The 14,968-nt window shown below is 44.7% G+C and overlaps 1 protein-coding gene across 3 annotated transcripts in view; it reads right to left on the bottom strand.

The window, feature by feature from the left end:
• The window catches only part of CTTNBP2NL (CTTNBP2 N-terminal like), a 49,676-nt gene extending 35,237 nt beyond the window's left edge, over nucleotides 1-14,439 (bottom strand). Inside the window, exons 1-2 of one of the 3 annotated variants that reach the window (XM_058660054.1) lie at nucleotides 14,228-14,439; nucleotides 1,775-1,901 (exon numbers count right to left, since the gene is read on the bottom strand). The gene's annotated coding sequence lies outside the window, so the exon portion shown is untranslated. Of the gene's footprint in view, nucleotides 1-1,774; nucleotides 1,902-13,370; nucleotides 13,613-13,656; nucleotides 13,798-14,227 lie in introns of those variants that run through there. The other 2 variants (XM_058660052.1, XM_058660053.1) reach the window with 2 other exon arrangements.
• Nucleotides 14,440-14,968: the final 529 nt, after the last annotated feature.

Genomic DNA, 14,968 nt, shown 5'->3' with positions numbered 1-14,968 from the left:
TCTATTAAAATGTTTTTACTTATTTAATGAAAGGGAGGAAAGGGAGATTCACTTTTCCATCATAAACAGCCTGAGTTGGGCCAGACAGAGGCAGGAGCCAAGAGCCAGGAATTCAATCCAGACCAAATACTCGAGGCCTGCTGCTTCCCAGGATGTATATTAAGAAGCTGGAATCAGCACTGGAGCCAGGAGTTTAACCAGGCACCTGAACATGGGATGTGGGCATACAAAATGGTATCTTAGCTACTGCACCAGAAGCCCACTCTGGTTTAATTACTAATAGTTATTATCTTCTTTGACTTTTCAAAGAATGTTAAGAAAGACATTAGTAGCATTCAGAGTAGCCCATATCAACAGCATCAGAAATATCTTCCCCTGCCCTTTTGTAGATGGGAACTGTACCTGAAAAATGTGGCACGTCCAGGAGTGAATCCACTGTTTTCTTAGATAAGACCCCCATTCCTCATGGTTTCATGTTTTTATTTCCCTCAGGGAGATTATAAGGTGGAGGAAATATCCTATCATTTAATGTTCTCCCCTTCCATTATGTAAAGCAGATAATGAGCATGTGGTAAAGGGTTCTATAAATAACAGCAACACACGGTAAATCAACTGAGCTTAGGAACAGAGCTAAAAGTGACAGTGTCCACACAGGACTCTCTTCTCAATATCTGCACAGACCTTGAACATTCTTTATGTATTAGAGACCCCAAACTGTGTCTGTAATACATAGGAAGTATAGATAAGTAAAATAAAATAGGCTGAAACTGAGGAGCACAGAAATTTAGTCTCAGCTCTGTCACTGACCAGTTACATAGCCTTGAGGAAATTATACCATTTTTGAACAGGTAAAATAAAAGATTAGTTAGTCTCTAAAGTCTTTCTTGGTTCCAGTCTAACATTCCAGATTAATAAAAAAAAATCAAGGTTTAGTTGTTAGTAAAAATGAAGAGGTAAAATATATAAAGAACTAAACCAAATTGTATCTAAATCAAAGTATGTACAATGTTGTGATATATATTCTCAAGGCTAGCACTGTGTATATATCTGTATCCTCTGACAGAAGATTTAAATCTTCAGAGTCACTTTAATTATAAAGTAATCCAGCTTAGGCAAGAACAAAAGTTGTCATTGGCATGAATAATTTCTTACTTGTGATCTCTATAAATCACTTCTGCATACAAATTTTATTATCTTGAACATTTTACCAACTTGTGTCAACTTTAGCATAGTGCCAGCATGAAGTGGCTACAACATAAACATAAGGAAGCAGTTGGTGTTGTGCTGCAAGTTAAGCTGCCATTTACAATTCCTACATCTAATGTGGGGTGTCAGTTGGAATTCTGGTCACTCCCCTTCCAATTCAGTTTCCTGCTAATGCAAAATGGGAGGCCACGGACTGACCAATTGCTTGGACCCCTGCCACCCACATGAAAGACTAGATGGAGTTCTGAGATCCTGGCATTAGGTAGGGGACTGAACAAATGTATGAAAGAGCTCTCTCTCTTTCCTTGTTACTCTTTCAAATAGATGAAAATAAACAAAAATAAACATTAAGAAAATGTATTACACAGAAGGAAAAAGGAGGGCCACAGCTGTGTAACTCGAGCATTAATGTTTTTGCATACTTTAATGATCTTTATTAGCACTCAAGTGTAGCAGTTCCTAGTTACTTGAAGCTAACGGCAATATATGGAATTATAATTTTTTGCCTGAAATATAAGCGAACGACAGTAAAACTGTTTTAGGATGGTGGGGATGGGGTGATACTGACCTGTTAATTGGTGGAGTTACACTTTTGTCCTCAAGTATAAATTTCTTAGGGTTTTCTTCAGTTAAAATTTGGGAAAATTGACAACTATAGTTAAAATGCCATCAGCGTGGTAGAATAGTGTCCAGTGCTGCAAAATAAAAAATATATTGATAAACTTGTTAATTCCTGTTATATCAGCTGTCATTATGGTAGATAAAGCCTGAGCTGTAGGCAGATACCAAAAAGGAAGAAAACACCAGTTCTTGAAGCTAAATAATATATTTTAAAAAGTACCAGGAATCTGACTTACCTTTTACAATTACAATTCAGACAGGTGGGCCTTTCAACTTTTTTTAACTTTAAAATGTCCTCTGTGCACTGTCAGTCATTCAGACTAACTTCTGAATGCCACTAGAAGAGAATGACCATTCTTCTCTCCCTGAATTAATGCATTTGCTTGACTCACCACGAATTTGTACAGCCAACTCAGAAAAATATCAAACTCACAACTGAAATGTCCAAACTGCCAGGTTTACATGTGGGAAATTTCAATCTCCTTACCTCCTGCCAATCCCATAAACAAACGAGTCAATGGGTCTCCATCTCAACTCTGACACAGGTTACACAGCAACTACACAGGTTCAGCCTCTACTTTCCCTTCTGTTTCCAAACAGTAAGTGCTAATTTATATCCAAATTTTTTATATGTTTCATATATATCTATATGTATGAAGCCCAGTCAGTGTTTAAAAAAAAATAATGGGCTTTCCATTTACTTTGATAAAATGTAATTTTTGTCTTGCATTTTAAGAAATCAAATCTGAAAATCTACTTGATTTGTTGAAACCTAACAAATCAAATAAGGACAGTGTCAAAGGAAGAAATAAGCCAGCAATACTTGTTGTTTTAGTCAACCAAAAATCAGTCATTAAACTAATTAAGACTCTCTCAATTTAGGAGAGAAGTGTGGGTGTTTTATGCTGTCAACAATATGGAGTTAGCAACATGGTGGCAAACCACTAAGTGAGCTATCCCAGCCGTTTCTGCTCAATAGTTGGGGAGAACGAGACAGCTCAGAATTTTCAGAAAAAGACAGTTCTAATCCTACATTTATTAACCAGAAAGATGACTGCCAGATTTTTGGCATGCCACTTTAGTCTACAGACTCATTCCCCTCATTTTCTAAATGAACTGTTGCTTGTATTGTCAACAAGCGTTAAGTGACTTTGAAAGACAAGCTCATTTCAACCAGATGTTCAGCGCATTGCTTCCTCCAAGACTCAACCTTCCTTCGGGCTTAGAAATAGATCTTTCTGTCTAAGGAATGCCGCAGCCTATGAATTTGAAATAAAAACCACTTGTGGACAAACTGGATACATTATCATACCCATGATAGAGCCAGCAATAGCTATATTATGCTTTACAGTTTTCTCAGGAAAAAAACTCATACAAATATATACAATTAAAACAGCTGAAGCTCTCTAAATCTCCATGCCCAGAAGAAATAAGCCCATGAAGGGTTTAAGTATAAAGCTTCTGTTTTCACAAACTGATTTTAACTCAGCTTGTCCTGCACCATTTGGTGTATTCACTGGTTCCCACCAAGTCAGCGTCAATGTGTCTGCTCTAGATGAACTCTGATGTGTCAGTCCAGGAGTCACGGCCGTCCAAGAGGGCACCCTCCCTCCCTGCTGCTTCCTCAGCTGCATGGGTGGTCGTAGTGTGGTTCAGCTCTGCCCACTGTTCTCACCCAGCCCCTCTCTGGGTGACCAAGCTCCACTCTGCAACTCGGAGTTACCTCTACAGGAGAGCAGGCATTGTGGCCCTTTCACCACACACAGGCTGACACAGAAAAGAAACACCAGGAACAGCTTCCATAGCTGTGTGAGACGGAGGGCAGGGCAGGGTGGAGTGTGAGATGTTTGGCAGGGTGGAGTATGAGATGTTTGTCTGTCTAGTATCTGGGTGTGAACATATCTTTATGTGAGACTGAAGGCTCTTTTCCTTCTCAAGTGATAAGGGACACAGAAGGAAAACATTTTTAGATGAACTTTAGGTAGTTCTTGACAAGGAAATATCTTTAAAAAAGAAAAGAAATGAAAAGACAAGGAAAAATCTACACCTATATGTTTTTAAAAATCAGCTCTTATATTTTTAAATGTCAGTTATTTTACTTAGGAGATGTAACTCCTGCAAAGTTGGATAAAAATGACTTCTTTATCATATACTCAGATACCAAATTTAAGCAACTTAGACTACAACTGACTCATAGGCCATCAATAGGTTTTTAGTATTAATGATCAGATATAATAAAGATATAAAACACCTTGTTCCAGTTATATTCTTTCATGTACATATAAAGAAACAAGAATATAAGAGACCAGTTAAGCCTTGAAACTCAAAGAGCTAGGAGTGGGTGTCTGGCCTAGAGATGAAGACACCTGTATCCCTTATCAGAACTCCCTGGGTTTGATGCCTGCCTCTGGCTCCTGGCTCCAGCTGCCTGCCAACATGGGTCCTAGGAAGCCATGGTGAGGGTTTAAATAACAGAGCTCCTGACACCCACGAAGGAAACTTAGGTGGGACTGAGTTGTGGTTCCCAGTTTGGTGCTGACCCTGCCGTGGCCATGGCTGGCAGTGGAGAGTGACCTGGTGGCTGAGAGCTCTCCCCTCTCTCTTCTTACTCCTCAAATAAAATGAAAACAACCAAATAACATGATTGTTCTTAAGTTATAAAAAGGGTGTTTTCACAGCTCCCCATAGGGTGTCATACTTCCTTTAAAACCTAGTACACGTGAAATAACAATGAATGAAATCTGTCACATCTATAAAGACTAAATCTAACTACAGACAAAAATGTACTGCTATTTTTAAAAACCTATCCAAGGCAACCTCTTAGGCGAGGGGTGGGAAGTGTTGACATGTTACCTTGATATCGCAAAAGCTGCAAGGTTCCCCAGCATCTGGCATATCTGGTTTTCAAAAGGGTTATTTAGGCATTTGGGCTAAGAGAGTGACACATTCCAAAAGAGCCCTCACCTCTCTTGGCATTTTAGGGTCGGTCTAGGAAAGAAAAAAACATCTGCATGCTCTAAGAAAATCATTTCCTAACCAAGAAAGTAGATCTTTCATACATTTGTTAAAGAAGATCATTTTTGCTTTTATTATTTACAGAAATTCTAAAATCAAGGCAAAAAAATCTCGTTTTATTCAGTTTGCTTTTTATATTAAGCAGTATTAAGTCTGATCATCAATATCTCAAGGGAAGCTTCTCTCTTACTGAACTACCTGGATCCGCAAACAACATGTTAGCAGGCGGAGCTGTGCTCCCTTAAAAGCTGCATGCTGAAGCCCTCACTCCCACCACCTCAGAATGTGACTGTATTTGGAGACAAGGGCTTTAAAGGGATAATTAAGTTAAATGAGGCCTTTCGAGTAGGCCAGAATCCAGTATGACTGGTATCTTAAGCAAGAAGGGCAACTTTGGATATGGACAGATAAGAGGGAGGTAAGATGTGAAAACACAGGGAGAAGACAGACTGTCCAAGCCAAGAAGAAACCAGCCTCGCCGACCCTTGGGTCTTGGACTCCCATCCTTAAATTATGGAAACTAAATTGCACTTAATTAAAGCCACCTGGGGTCTGTGACGCTCTATTTTGGCAGCCCCAGCAAACTAATCCAACACACTAATTATTTTCTAGTTTTAAAGACCATTACACCAAATGGTCTTTTCCTCCGCAGCAGAGCACCATGAGAGCGGTTGTGAAAAAGTTCACAGAAAATGTGTGGTATGAAACTATATATGGGCTTTAAAAAGTTTTGCACACACACACATCTTTTAGTGTTCATTGTGCCCTGGTATATTATTTCTCAGACTGTCTTGCTTTATCAGCCTTCTCCCTAGCCATGCTACAGATGGCAACCTTTACAACAGAATGGCTTTAGAGCACTTTTAGAGGCCCTCTGAAAGGAAAGTGCTTTGAGTTATCCTAAAATATCACACTTAACAAAGAAACGACACTCGTGCTATGGGACCAACACTGTCAGCACAGACATGTGTAGTTCTCAAAAGGCCAGCTCTGTGATTAAGCTAAAACTCTTTATAAAGCCAGCACTTCAGCACTGTAGTAGTACTCCATTCAAATACACAATGTTTGTAGCAGAATCTAGAATACCATGTTTTCTGAATATGTGCTTACTACAGAATTTAGTTAATAATGATATTGTACAAAATCACAATTTCATGATTCCACAGCATCATTTTTAAAGAACCCAAGTAATAATAGTGAATGAAAAAAGACATATATTGAGCTGATATTAATGGCATGTGCCAGACCGTGCTAAGTCGTTGACGTGTGTGAACTCAACTGATCCTTGTGACACCTTCAGGTGACAGCTACATCCACCAAGCAGTTCATCATCACCCCCCCCCCCCCAATTTAATAGATGGCAAAGCAGAGGCAGAGACAAAATCACTGGCTCAAAGCCTCACCCAGATGGTATGCAGCAGAGATGGCATCTGAACACAGGGAACTTGACTACAGAGGCTTTCTTGGCAACCACTTCTACTTGGTGACCACAGTTCACATCAGAACTTTAATCAGCCTTAGGAATCTGGTGGTGGTTCACAAACAGGGAATGGACCTCTCAAACAATCTTGTGCATCTGTCTCTTACAGATGAGCACCGAGACCAGAGCTGTTACAGGAATGTCAGTAGAAGTAGGTTAGCATGCAGGTCTGCTTAGATCTTGTGTAAGCTACTTTCTGGGCTACTGCGACAGATAGCAAAGTTTTGCTCTGTCATTTTGCTCACGCGTCTCATACTTTGTGCGTGTGTGCTTACATGATGCCAACCAGATTTGTATATTTATGGAAGAAAAGCAGGAGGAAGTCTTGTGATCATAAACAATTAGACATGTCTACCCCTCAACCAAAGACATCAGCACAAAGCCGCTAAAACAGGTCCGTCTACCTGGGTATCTGCTTACACCCTTTCAAGTATTCTTCTGTGAGCAAAAACTACACCAGAAGAACTACACCAGCTAAACTGCTGCAGTGTGTATCAGTGAAGATGAATAATAGTTTTAAACATTAATAAAAACCTTTTTTGCAAAAACATACATCTTTTAAGATTAGACTATTATTGGAAATTTGAACCACTTCCACAGCATTTAGTAGTTGGCTTTAACCTAATTTAAATGAAATGACAACATTTCAAGCAAATTTCTGCCTATAGCATCTATCTACTAGCCTCCTTAATTTTTGCTCCTTTAAAATAAAACCATCACAAGAATAGAATGGTTACGTGTAGACTGATTTATTTCCATCAAGCAATTTATGGGCTACAATTCTACAGGCAGCCTGGAATGCAAAAACCCTTTGAATGCTAATTGTAAGCTGAAGTCATGGACTGCATTACGATTCCAAGCTGGGAGAAACTCCATATGGAATATGATATTGGAGGACAAACCATAAAGCAGCTGAAGTCCTTGTACCTGAGCCAGGCCTATAATCTGACTCTCCCTGAACTGCAAAGAACTTCACCCAAACCTGACAAAAATCTAACCAGCAATAGTGTTTTGTAGATCACAGACTTTTTTTTTCTCTTAAAGCTTAACATTTGGCAAGCCACTGAATATCACACAAAACAAACCAAGCACTGGTTAGTGCTGGGACAATGATTCTCCTGGGGGCGGTGTATTACACAGTGGAAAGGGCAGGATTTGAGAGTCTCATGGCTTTGCGCTTGACTCACTGAACTTTAGTTCTTCATCTGTAAAACGAGCATACTAATGTGTGCTTAACAGGTGGCTTCACGGCTTAAGTCAGTTAGTGACTGGCCTATTCTCTCACTGCTTTTCCTGGAGGAGCATTCACTTGGTTCCACCTGCAAGGACAATTAAGTTTGGCTTTTCCCAATGGCTTAGCATTGTCTATCTGTCCAGTGTCTAACTTACAGATCAAAGCAAGCTTACTTCCTCTGAGCTGGCAGGTTGATCTGCTACAAGAAAGAGACAGCATGGCCAGCTCCTTGGAAACTCAGTTGAGGGATGCACATTTGGAACCCATTTCCAGGCCAACCAAGCACATTCTTCTGCTTGAATGGGCTCTCTGTGCTCTTAGGACATGGGTGCTAAGCAGCATGCCTTTTTATTGCTTTTAATCAAGTCACAATCTTATTCTGTAATGACTGTGAAATGCAGCTTTTTACATTAAATTAAATACATGGTGGGTGGGTAAATATCTACATTCACAACTCAGAAGGAGGTACTCTCTACTACTACATCAACTCAATTGCTTACTACATCAACTCAATTGCTTACACAGATCTGTCTTAATGCCCCACAAGGCTTTGCTTTTTACTAGACAACTTCTCTTCCTATTCAATTTGATGAAATCTAGCACATATAAATATCTGGTCCAATGAGTTACTAGAAGAAGGGCCAGCGCCGTGGTGCAGTAGGCTAGGCCTCTGCCTGTGGCACTGGAATCCCCTATGGGTGCCAGTTCATGTTCTGGTTGCTCCACTTCTCCAACCAGTTCCCTGCCTGGGAAATCAGTGGAAGATGGCCCAAAACCTTGAGTCCCTGTACCCACACGGGAGACCAGGGAGACGCTCATGGCTTCTAGCTTCAGATCAGCTCAGCTCTGGCCATTGCAGGCACTTGGTAAGTGAATCAGTAGATGGAAAATCTCTCTGTTTTTCCTTCTCTCTATAACTGCACCTCTGTCTTTCAAATAAAAATAAATACATCTTAAAAACAAACAAACAAACAAAACCACAAAGGGTAACTGGAAGAATGCTGTTCAGTATTCCTGAATCCCAGTCAACACAACTAGACTTCATCTTTTAGGAAATGAGAAGCCATTTTTAACTCGGTGAATGAGGAAAGTGTAGTTTTAGGAGGGTAAAGGCTTAAGGTACAGACTATACTTGACAAAAAATTTGGAAGCAGACAGAGTAGTTGGAAGCAAAACTTACCAGCATAGGGATGAGATAAAAACATCTGACCTGGGAAAATAATATTAAGGATGGAAAAGACTGACAAAGGGATGCTAAAGAGAACTTATAGCAACTTGGTGACTGGTTCTATTTCAGGAAGCAAAGAGGGGAAATAATCGCAGATCCGCTGAGGTTTTGAGGCTGGGTGACAAGAATGATGATGCCATTGACAGAAACAGGGATGTTAGAAAAGGAACTGATTTTAGAGAGAAATGATGATTGCACTATGAGACATACCGACTGAGGAGCAGTCAGACCCCACAGGGACCGTGCGAGGAGCCAGCGAGGGCGGTGAGTGCCCAGGGCTTACCAGTGGAGAAGCCTTAGGGCAGCCCAAAGCAGAGCAGTTTCACATTCTGACAGTGAAGAACCAGTCTGCCTCTGCTACTCTTCTAGCACCAGGAAGGACCAGTTAGCACAAGTCAAGCCATCCTCTTTCCACCCACTCGTAATTCCAAAGTTAGTGTTTTTCTTTCTTTTTTTTTTTTCTACAACTGATCCCTCAGCTATCTTCCCTCCCTTTCTGCTTCATAATGCAGTTCTTATCTCATAATTACGACCTTTTGGCTTTCCTTCGCTGGTTCTCACCTATGAGCAAAGCCAGAGCACACTCCCTCCCAGCACCTTGCACTAAGGATTATGCAGATGCCCCTAAAGCACTCAGGGGCAGGAATCTTTTCAATAAACCCCCATCCTGTTCTCTCCCATTTTCATTTTCTTTTTTAAAAGATTTAGTTATCTGAAAGGCAGAGAGAAAGAGCAAACTCTTTCATCAACTGGCTCACTCCTCGAATGGCAGCAAAAGCCAGGTCTGGATCAAGTGGAAGCCAGGAGACAGGAACTCCATCCATGTGGGTGACAGGGGCCCAAGCACTTGGACCGGCTTCCACTGCCTCCAAGGCACATTAGCAGGAAGCTGGACTGGAAGCAGAATAGCTGAAACTAGAACTCAAACTCTGAGATGACATTGTTACAAGGAGTGTCTTCACCCGCTGCACCACAACTGGCTGCTGGTCCCTTGCTCTCCTCATCGAGTTCCTATTACACTCTCAATGATGGGTTGTCTTCTTTAAATTATGCTTGGCTAGAAGTCAGAAAGGTGTCATTCAAGAGCAAAGGATGTATTTAGAGTGAAAGCTTTGGCTTTGTCCATGAAATGCAGTTTGGAAATACCTGAGAGGGACAGCCACATCACTGCATCCTTGATTTCAGGACCTGACTTCCGTATCTTCACTCTCTCCTTCCCTCAGTCTCTCTGCCCCTAATCTGTGTGTTCTCACCCCAGTTTTGGTTGTTCCTCTAACAACTTCTTGCAGTAGTTTTGGTTGGTTTTAAAATCACTTCTAAGTTTGAGGGTGTGGGGGAGGAAAGTCACAAGTAAGATAAAAGTCACATTTAATCGAAATTGTCATTGAAAGTCCCTGAAGTCTCACAGAAGACAGAAGCTGTCTAGGAACCACTTGCCAGTGAGGATGGTGGTACTCAAGTCAGTGCTGGTTGGAGCTCAGCAACTGGTAATTCCGAATGAGGTCATCAGCTGGCTGGGTCCCTTGCCTTTCTTTGTCCTCAGGCTAAAAAGTTCAAAAGAAAACTTGCATAGCAACATTATTAGACACACATACTTCCAAAGAGATAAAAACACTCCTAAAAGCTCAGACTTCTAAGATAATAACATATGCAAACTTTGCTTCCCTCTACTTAGGCATCTGAGTGATACACTGAAAAATATGTAAACAAATCAAGCAATAAGGAAAATCATGCGAAAACATGATTTTAAAACAAAAGCTAAAGAATAGTTAACGTTATTTTTTCATTCACATGCCATGTGCTAATAATAATAATAAGACCTATCAAGTAGTAAGTGCTTCTGGCACACAGGCCCCAGTAACTTTTCTGTCTTACAGCTGAGGTAACTGATGTACTCTGGAGACAGAAACTCTGCTCCTGTCCTGGGTCACATCATTCAGTGGTAGCAGAGTTGGGATTTGAACCCTGGTTTGCCTCAGAAGTCTGTGTTGTAAACAATCACTCTCTATGGGATCACCACTTAAAAAAAAAAAAAAAGCCTTCTTCTCACCTGATACAAGAGAGAACCACAACTTGGAAGACTTGACTTCAAGTACTACAGCGAACATTCAGGACAATGAAATGGCCTGCTTAGAAACAGGCAGGTAAGCCACCAGAGAGGTCACTCACCACAGACTAGACAAATTTCTCCTGGAGATAAACCCCTGCTGTTCCTGTCTCAGCAAACAGCAGTTCAATAGCTTCCCCCACCCTCCCCCCAGAAACTCCAGTTTGTTCCACTTCAAACGGGGAGCATTCAACTCAAGGTGCACAGTTTAATGGGCAGCCCCACAACCCCGAACCGGCCAAGACGTCAGCCCACTCTTCAGAATTGGTCTGGAGGCTTATACAGAAGGGCCCATTCTGCCCTGTGCTGTTTGTAGTTTGTGTTAACTGAAGCGCACAAAATCAACTAAACTCCATTTTAAAAAATTCCAAAGTAAATCAGTAACTTGTCAAAATCAAATACACGGAAACTATCCCTCAACAAAAATCCCCACCAAAAAATAAAATCCTACAATGCAAAGGCAGCGCTTAGGCCTAAGTCTGGTTCATATTTCATGACACCAAAATTCTGCTACCTAACCAGCAGCTGTTTTCTTATGATAGTGGAGTTCTGTAATACCTCAGGGAAAAAAAATCATGTTCAACCAAGACAAAAAAAGCATACTGCAGATACTGACAAGAAGTCCCATATTTTATCAGGATACTATCTTTCCAGTAAAGGCGACAGCTTCAAACTTAGTTTTCCTTTTTTCCTGGCTCAAACACTCATTAAGCATTAAGTCACATTGTGTGTGTGTGCGTATGGACACACCTATCTCTCTCTCTCTCCACACACACACACACACACACACACACACACACACACACACACACACACACCAGGCACTATAAGAATAAAAGGAAAAAGAAAGCTCTGTCTGCCCTCATGGACTTCATGTGCATACAATGTTTTCCTGCACTGAACGTGCCAAACAGATGCTGACAAAGTTAGAGGAAAGATTTCCAAGATGCAAAGGTGTATCAAACAGGGCTTGCTTACTGTGCCAAATCAGAGAATGCTCAGCTTTTCCCTCCCATTTTGTCAAGGTCTTGGCAATCGCCACTGACTTGGTTTCCTCAGTCTCTGACCCCAGCTTGCTTTCTGTCCTCTGTTCAGGTCATAGGATACATACACACATCTCACATTTATTTGGGATTTGCTATTCTGGGTTTTCTCTGCTGCTCTGGCCAGGGGGCCCTGCTTCCCCCTGCGGCGGCAGCAGGGCAGTTGCGTTTGCTGGGGAGACCCTCCACACAGTCTCTTCTTTGTGCTCTCTTCCTGGAGATCTGGAAACAATCAGGTGGCAGAACCCTGAGCCCCCGAGAGCGAGCTCAGCTCTGAAGCTTGGAACCTCACCCCCCAGACACTGTTCCCTTCATGAAGGCACCATCACCCTCTGGGACAGCAACTTCTTGCATCTCAGCGCTTTGGCTATATGTAACAGCAGGAGAGGGAAGGGGGGGGGGAGAGCTAAAAATAAGGCAGATTTTAATAGACAGAAACGCTAAGCATAGAGGGTTCCCGAGGAGGCAATGACAGCAGTGTCAGGCAGAAACCATCGAGGCTGCATCGGCTGAGATGCACTCCAACCTGCCAGACCCTTCACAAGGGCTACAGGGACGTGTGATAACAGCTAACCTGTCCCATGCCTTTATTTGCCCTTATCTCAGAGATACAAAATGTACCGCTGAGATTGTAAATTTTGGTAGAAGATAATGGAATTATAAAACAATCAATAACGTCCTATAAGTGTTTGCTTCCCTGGAGAGGGGGTGGTGGGGAAGAAACCATCAAAGAGGGGCTAACGAGAGTAACCAAACCACCGGATCAGATTAATCATAAACCTGGACCGCGGACCCTGAATTTTCTTCCAACACTTCCTGCCTTTTGTTTCAACCTGTGGTGCAGCGCAGTCAAGGTTAACTGCCTCCTCCCTGACCAATGCAGCGGCAGCCCACCCAAGGTGGGGAGAATCCCCTTTCCTCACCTACTGATCTGTACTGTCCCATGTGAAAACACGCCGCTTGCTCATTGTCAAACAATACACCCTGTATTCCTGCCCACGCAAAGCCAACACGGCGGAGATTCTCACACGCCCACCTCGCTGGGAAACACACAGGCTGCTTTTCCATCCAGTCGCGGGGAAGGAAATGGGGGTGGAGAGCCCAAAAAAAAAAAAAAATGCAGCCTAAACCTAAGAACACCCTGGGAAGCGGGGCAGGGAGAGCAAAGGCAGAGAGGGTGCTGGCGACCGTGGTCCAGGCACAAGGAAGCTGTGCACTCCCCGACGGAGAGCTGGGGGTCCGAGGATGGGGGATGGGGAGCAGCATGCAGCTGGCGGTCCTTTTTTCTCCCCTTCGCCCTATTCTTCCTTTTTGGAAAATGGGTCTGCACCTTGCGGAGGACGCCAGCTCGGGTCCTACCCCAGCGAGCAGGGACAGGTGTAGCGCACCATGGGGACTGCGCCCCCACCCCATTCCACTCCGCCCCCAAACCTTACAGGAATTGGGAGCCTGTGCGTCCCGCGCCGGGGCGAGGGTGTCCCGAGGGCAGGCCTTGCGCAGGAGCTGGGAAGGCGGCCCCGGCAGCCAGGACCCTCAGGGCAGGAGGAGACGCCTCCTCCGGGAGCAGCGAGCCGGGGAGGCGACGGGCGCCGCCCCCTCAGGGGCTGGGCCGCAGGGATGGCGGCGGGGCCGGGGCTCCTGGCGCTCCCACCCCGGCATCTACCCCGGAGACGCCGGCCCCCCACCCCAGCCACCACCACGCCCCGACCCGGCGGCTCCTACCTTCCCGCGGCGCTCCGGGATCCGCGCCCCGCCGCCTCCGCCACCCGCTCCCCATCCACAGCCCCTGAGGTCCCGCCTCCCCAACCGCCGGCGGGGCCACTGGCATTCTCCGGGACCAATCGCTGCGTCGCTCCTGCCGTGCCGGAGCCAATCGGCGCCGGCAGGAGGAGGAGCTTCTCCAGTGTCATTCCAGGCTCCTCCCTGGGAGCCCCCAGGATCCCTTTTGTTTGGAGAGAGCCGGGCTGGGATTGCGGTGGCGTCACTTCCGGGAGGAAGCGCCCCTTCTCCGGTCGGGGCGGCAGGGTGGGCTGGGGCTGCTCTCCCACCTTGTGTGCGGTTGCTGGGAGCACCAGGACTAGATTCTTCACCCTGACTGCACGGGAAGTTCAGGATGCTCTAATGAATTGGGGTTTTATCCAGAGTGCTCCTGAATAAAGAGCTGTGTGGTCGGCTTTCGAACCGGGAGGTGGGAAGGTGGCTTCCTGGCTCTCCCTCTGCCCCGGATGCAGCCGGGTGTGGTGCCGGCCGCCCTGGGACCCCTGAGGCGGAGACCTGGGGACCAGCACCTAACCTGCCTTCCGGCAGACAGAAACCCAGCAGTGGCGGGGGTGTGTGCCGGGCATCCCCGTGCGCGCTTGCCAGGGGACGAGCCGCTTTGTGTTCTTGGTCCCTTGTGGGGCGTCTGTGGTGAAGCTGAAACAAAGGCCCGCATGGAGGAAGCCAGGCCGTCTGTCCTGTGGACGGAGGAACGCAGGTCTTCCGTGGCAGCAAGCCCTAAGCAGGACTCGGCATCACTCTGAGGTCACAGTGGGCTTTGTCCTGAGCTCACGGAGGGTCCAGTTGGATGAACGAATGGTAACGACGCATGTTCAGCACCGCGTCACAAGTACTTCCCACACAGATACTGGTGATGCCAGACACTAGAGTCTGGGGGACCTGGTGGCCCCCAGCGGACACCATGCTGCAGACGGACGCCGGCTGCCTGGGGGCAGCGTCCAGCCTACAAGACAGACAGATGAACGCGTCTGGAGGTGGGGGTGTGTGTCATGTCCTCACTGCGCCGTGCCTTTCACATCAGTATATTTTATTTTTTTAAAAGATTTATTTTTTTTAAAGATTTATTCATTTTATTATATACACAGAGGAGGAGACACAGAGAGGAAGATCTTTCGCCCGATGATTCACTCCCCAAGTGAGCCGCAACGGGCCGATGCTATGCCGATCCGAAGCCAGGAACCTGGAACCTCCTCCGGGTCTCCCACGCGGGTGCAGGGTCCCAATGCATTGGGCCGTCCTCAACTGCTTTCCCAGG

The sequence above is a fragment of the Ochotona princeps genome, chromosome 2 (assembly GCF_030435755.1).
Source record: "Ochotona princeps isolate mOchPri1 chromosome 2, mOchPri1.hap1, whole genome shotgun sequence".
Taxonomy (NCBI): domain Eukaryota; kingdom Metazoa; phylum Chordata; class Mammalia; order Lagomorpha; family Ochotonidae; genus Ochotona; species Ochotona princeps.
This window is presented reverse-complemented; position numbering and strand designations above follow the sequence as displayed.